The following is a 6224-nucleotide window of genomic DNA, read 5'->3' on the forward strand; positions in this document are numbered from 1 at the left end:
GAACTGTCCGGCGACGCCTGTGATTCATGGCACTCTCCACCTCAGAATTGGTGGCAGATAACCTGTCGGCATCCTCTGTCGGAGGAGCATCCGATGCACGCCTCGTGTTTGCCTCCGCTTCTGGACCTGGCTTTGGAGCCTGGCGAGCGGAGGATTGATTGGCAACCTCTCCGGATACAGTCCGGCGAGCGCTCTTCTTCCTGAAAAAGCACGAGCGTTAGTATGCCTCCCGGGAATAAAACCTGGGAGTAAGATGACACGTCATACCGTTGCACCGGCGTTTCAATCTGGACTTCACTTCTTTTCAGCCTGTTGGGCCTTGCTGTCCCTTGTTGACTAGCCGTCGCAGGCTCGGCCTTCCGCCTCAAGGACATCCCCTGCGAAACACCATTGGTATACGATGATCAAAAACAAGCACGGATGGGTCATTCTCAAAGTATTGGGACTTCGGTCTCAGTTACCTGTGAGGCTGGAAGTATTCCAGGGTAACCGGCCGTAATGGCGACCAAGGCATTATCGATGCTAAGTTGGTGAAATACCCCATCGATCAGCTCCACCGATATGTCTGGATCCTCTTGGGAGGTCAGATCGAGGAACCGTTCCGGATCCTCGGGTTGTGGAGGCGGGTTGTTTATATCCTTTACGGCCCGGCGCAGTTCCTGTGCCGAAATCACAAAATGAGATACTTGACTATGGGAGTATGGATCGGATAGGCAAAAATAAATGTCCGCTTACCCAGCTTGGAGGGTTGTACATAGAAAATCCGTCCTGTGGATTGACGCGGAGAAATTCCTCCTCTTCTCCCTTGTATAATGCGGACAAGTTCTTCATCAGATCGGCGACCGATCCCGGCCCCTTACGGCCGCAGCGGGTGGCATCATCCTCCCCGTTGAAATCCCACATGGGGTGGCCTCTATACTAGAGCGGCTGCATCCCCCGCATAATGCATGTGGCCATGACCCCGATCATGGTCAGTCCGGAATGAGCTAATAACCTTATTCGGCTCATTAGGTAAAGGACGTCCCTCTCATTTTCCTTCTGAGGGCTCCATGGACGCCAGCTTAAGCGTTTCTTCAAAGGAGCGTTACTGAACTTAGGGAGGCCGATCCGAACAGGGTCCGGCAGGGGGACATCTTCTATATAAAACCATTCCGAAGGCCAGTCTTCGGACGCCTTCTTCAGGGTTCCGGATAGATATCCGGTCCCGGCGATGCGCCATAGTTCGGCTCCGCCCACTTGATATATTGACCCCTCTTGAGAACGGGGCACAAGGCAGAACAACTTCTTCCACAGTGCAAAATGAGCCTCAATGCCCAAAAACAGCTCGCAAAGGGCCACGAAGCCCGCAATATGCAAAATGGAGGCAGGCGTAAGGTTGTGCAACTGGAGGCCGTAGAACTCCAGGAGCCCTGGGAGAAACGGATGAATTGGAAATCCGAGCCCTCTTATCAAATAAGAGACAAGGCATACCCGCTCTCCTTTGGAGGGGCTGGGGACACTCTCCGCTTGCTTTCCGCCCTTATAGGTGGCGAGTCCGGCTCGAATCGGAACCATGAAGGTTGGGGGAAGAAATCCCTTGGTTTGGAGCGTCACTAACTCGCTGTGCGGGACGGAGCATCTCTCCCAATCTCCAGGCTGAGGGCTGGGAGGGCGAGAGGAGGAGCCGCGTCGTCTGTCCATGATGGAATGGATTTCTGTCAGATGCGCTCTGATGAATGCTCGCGAAGGGAGGATGGTATGATTCGGATCTAGATCCTCGTCTCTTTTATAGGCAGCTCATTTGCGCAGCTAGGGGGTACATGTAAAAATACCCTGGCTTTTCGCATTCGTTCAACACGTGGAAGATGGCCATTATTGGGCGTGGAAGCCAAGGAGTGCAATATTTACGAGAAGCCGGACGCTATTCAACAGGTGCACGAGATTTGGAGAAGAACCCGCCTTGCAATGCCGAAGACAATCTACGTGTCGGACTCATCGCCATTTAAGCCTGGTTCGGGGGCTACTGAGGGAGTCCTGGATTAGGGGGTGTCCGGATAGCCGAACTATCACCTTTGGCCGGACTCCTGGACTATGAAGATACAAGATTGAAGACTTCGTCCTGTGTCCGGATGGGACTTTCCTTGGCGTGGAAGGCAAGCTTGGCGATACGGATATGTAGATCTCCTACCATTGTAACCGACTCTATGTAACCCTAACCCTCTTAGGTGCCTATATAAACCGGAGGGTTTTAGTCCGTAGGACGAACAACAATCATACCATAGGCTAGCTTCTAGGGTTTAGCCTCTCTGATCTCGTGGTAGATCTACTCTTGTACTACCCATATCATCAATATTAATCAAGTAGGAGTAGGGTTTTACCTCCATCTAGAGGGCCCGAACCTGGGTAAAAACATCGTGACCCTTGTCTCCTGTTACCATCCGCCTAAACGCATAGTTTGGGACCCCTACCCGAGATCCGCCGGTTTTGACACCGACAAGAACCTTCCCTGACTCGAACGATATCACGTGGCAATATGAGCGGACAACCGCACGATGGAAGAAGGCTCATTCTGTCCACCAGCCCTCCCACGAGACCTCCGTTAATATAATATTCACGGCGGCGGACACATGCCACAACCAGAAACTCACATTTCATGGGATCTACATTACAGAAAAGGCGACCAGTGAGCCCCTTGTGTGGTCCAAGGAAATTGTGACCTTCTACATCATCGATCACCCGAGAAACATCATTCACCATGGCAAGCATCCCCTGGTGGTAGATTCAATCGTTGGGGGTTGCCGCCTCTCACACGTCCTGATGGACGGAGGTAGTGGCCTCAATATTATCTTCACCAACACTGTAGAAAAGTTGGGGGTCTCCCTGTCCAACCTACAGCGATCATCTTCACCAGGCCCAGCAGCTGTCCAAGAAGTACTACGACGCCCACCACCGCGAGGTGGAGTTCACGGTGGGCGACTGGGTGTGGCCGCGCCTACTCCACCGCTCTACTCAGTCACTGGACCCTCGCGCTAAGTGCAAGCTGGGTCCCTGGTATGCTGGGCCATTTCCAGTGTTGGAGCGCATCGGCAACGTCGCCTACCGCCTTCAGCTTCCATCTGGCGCTCGCATCCATGACGTTTTCCATGTGGGCTTGTTGAAGCCTTTTCGCGGCGAGCCACCCGCGGCCACGCTGGATCTTCCTCCGACCTCCGAGGGCCGTATACTTCCCGGTCCAGCGAAGGTTTTGAAGGCCCAGCAGAGCCGGGGTGCGTGGAGCTTGTTGATCCAGTGGCATGGACTTCCGGAGGAGGACGCCACTTGGGAGCACCTAGACGAGTTCCGCAAGCACTTTCCCGACTTTCAGCTCGAGGACGAGCTGTTTGCATAGGCGGGGAGAGATGTTATGACCGGCATACACTATAGCCGGAGGAGGCCCCATGGCGCAGGCACTTAGGGGCTTGGCCCAAGTTATCTTATCGTATTAGGGGCTTAGCCCAATTATCTTATTAGGAGGATTATATAAACTCATGTAAGGACCCGTTTTGAGTTAAGCAGAAGCAATCATATTTGCTCGGCTTCCTGAAGGGAGCCGGGAGACCTAACCCTAGCCGCCCCCCCCTGTGCCCTCTCTCTCGTGCGCGATCATGGCGCCTCGGCGCCGCCGGCCTCGCCTTCCTCCACGCCAACCCTCCTTCCACCCCTATAACCAGAGAGCTCGTCCTGGTAGGGACCCGGTTCCTATCAGTCGCTTTTCTCCTTTGGATTTGTATTTTTCTTTAAATTTCTGTAGCAAAGTTGTAGCTTCTTCCTCTCATGTTTGATTGTCATTTGTGCTCTTTATAGAAAGAGCATAAAAGCATGTTGGCCTAAGTGGAAATAAATATGTTTGAGACCATTCCGTTTCATTGTTGCCATTTTATTCCTTGGCTAAAAAAAATCTTAATCCCTCTGATCCATATTAATTGTCGCTGATTTAGTACAACGACAATTAATATGGATCGGAGCGAGTATCTTTATTTAGGATTGAATCTATACCAGTTCAGACGTTTTTGTAGTTTAACTTTAACCGTGACCGTTGATTGCTTGCAGTTTGGAGGAGCAAGAGTAGAGAATGCAAACGCTTGGGTGTAGGAATCAGATAGTATCATTTGATTCTCTGTTGCTGTTTTGTAGAACTTTACCTGTGTATGTTAATTTTTACTCTGGTCTCAGTAGTTGTTATGAGCTTTTTGTAGTGGTCTTCACTTTTAGATTGCGTTGCTTGCATTTGTTGGTCCCCTACTATTGCTGCTCCATTCTGGTGTTTATTCGTGATGATATGCCTCTAAAATGGTCATGATTGGAGTTGGATCGACTACAACCATTGATTCTTACTTATTCTTGCTCGTGGTTGGTCTTCTCTGGAAGCAAACATGAGTGACCTTCAAGATGTATCGGCACTTCGAATCAAAAGGTATGCTCCTTTTCATGATTTTGTTGAACTCATTTTTAGTTTTTACTACTTACTCCTCAAGATGTATGAGTACTAAAGAAGACGGCATGTGCTTTTCTCATCTCTCTTATATATGTGAAGGACTGTCACATATTATGACACCACACTATTGACCTGCACAGGATACTTGAGGGTTAAAAGAACAGAAGCAATGAACAGGGTACTAGCATAATCAGTAGCCATTCTTTTTTGGAGTCTGGCTTATGTATATTAATATTGTAATCACGTTATCATGCATCGAGTTTTCATATGAATAATGAAGATGACTTTATACATGGGCCTTATGGATTGTACCCTCAGGAAAATCATGAACCTACTTTCCCATTACTGTTTTTATCCCAACTCTAAATGTTATCATTCACTCGCAGTTGGTTATGTTAGTTTCCTGATACAAGTTCTAAACATGCTGATTATTGTGTGTGTTTTGCAGAAATGCTTGACGCTCAAAATGTGACACAGTGATGTCTACTACACAACTTTCTTCTTGTAGACATTGTTGGGCCTGTAAGTGCACAGGTTTGTAGGACAGTAGCAAATTTCCCTCAAGTGGATGACCTAAGGTTTATCAATCCATGGGAGGCGTAGGATGAAGATGGTCTCTCTCAAACAAACCTGCAACCAAATAACAAAGAGTCTCTTGTGTCTCCAACACACCCAATACAATGGTAAATTGTATAGGTGCACTAGTTCGGCGAAGAGATGGTGATACAAGTGCAATATGGATGGTAGATAAAGGTATTTCTAATCTGAAAATATAAAAACAGCAAGGTAACTAATGATAAAAGTGAGCGTAAACGGTATTGCAATGATAAGAAACAAGGCCTAGGGTTCATACTTTCACTAGTGCAGGTTCTCTCAACAATAATAACATAGATAGATCATATAACAAGCCCTCAACATGCAACAAAGAGTCACTCCAAAGCCACTAATAGCGGAGAACAAACGTAGAGATTATGGTAGGGTACGAAACCACCTCAAAGTTATTCTTTTGGATCAATCTATTCAAGAGTTCATACTAGAATAACACCTTAAGACACAAATCAACCAAAACCCTAATGTCACCTAGATACTCGATTGTCACCTCAAGTATCCGTGGGCATGATTATACGATATGCATCACACAGTCTCACATTCATCCAACCAACATAAAAGTACTTCAAAGAGTGCCCCAAAGTTTCTACCGGAGAGTCAAGAAAACATGTGCCAACCCCTATGCATAGGTTCATGGGCGGAACCCGCGAGTTGGTCACCAAAACATACATCAAGTGGCACGTGATATCCCATTGTCACCACAGATAAACACGGCAAGACATACATCAAGTGTTCTCAAATCAAAGACTCAATCCGATAAGATAACTTCAAGAGGGAAACTCAATTCATCACAAGAGAGTAGAGGGGGAGAAACATCATAAGATCCAACTATAATAACAAAGCTTGCGATACATCAAGATCGTGCCATAGAGAGAACACGAGAGAGAGAGAGAGATCAAACACATAGCTACTGGTACATACCCTCAGCCCCGAGGGTGAACTACTCCCTCCTCGTCATGGATAGCGCCGGGATGATGAAGATGGCCACCCGTGATGGGTTCCCCCTCCGGCAGGGTGCCGGAACGAACTCCCGAGAGGTTTTTGGTGTCTACAGAGGCTTGCGGCGGCGAAACTCCTGATCTATCTTGATATTCGATGGTTTTAGGGTACGTAGGCTTATATAGGCGAAAGAAGTTGGTCGGGGGGTGCTCGAGGGGCCCAC

Source organism: Triticum dicoccoides, chromosome 3B, assembly GCF_002162155.2.
Source record: "Triticum dicoccoides isolate Atlit2015 ecotype Zavitan chromosome 3B, WEW_v2.0, whole genome shotgun sequence".
In the NCBI taxonomy this organism is placed as follows: domain Eukaryota; kingdom Viridiplantae; phylum Streptophyta; class Magnoliopsida; order Poales; family Poaceae; genus Triticum; species Triticum dicoccoides.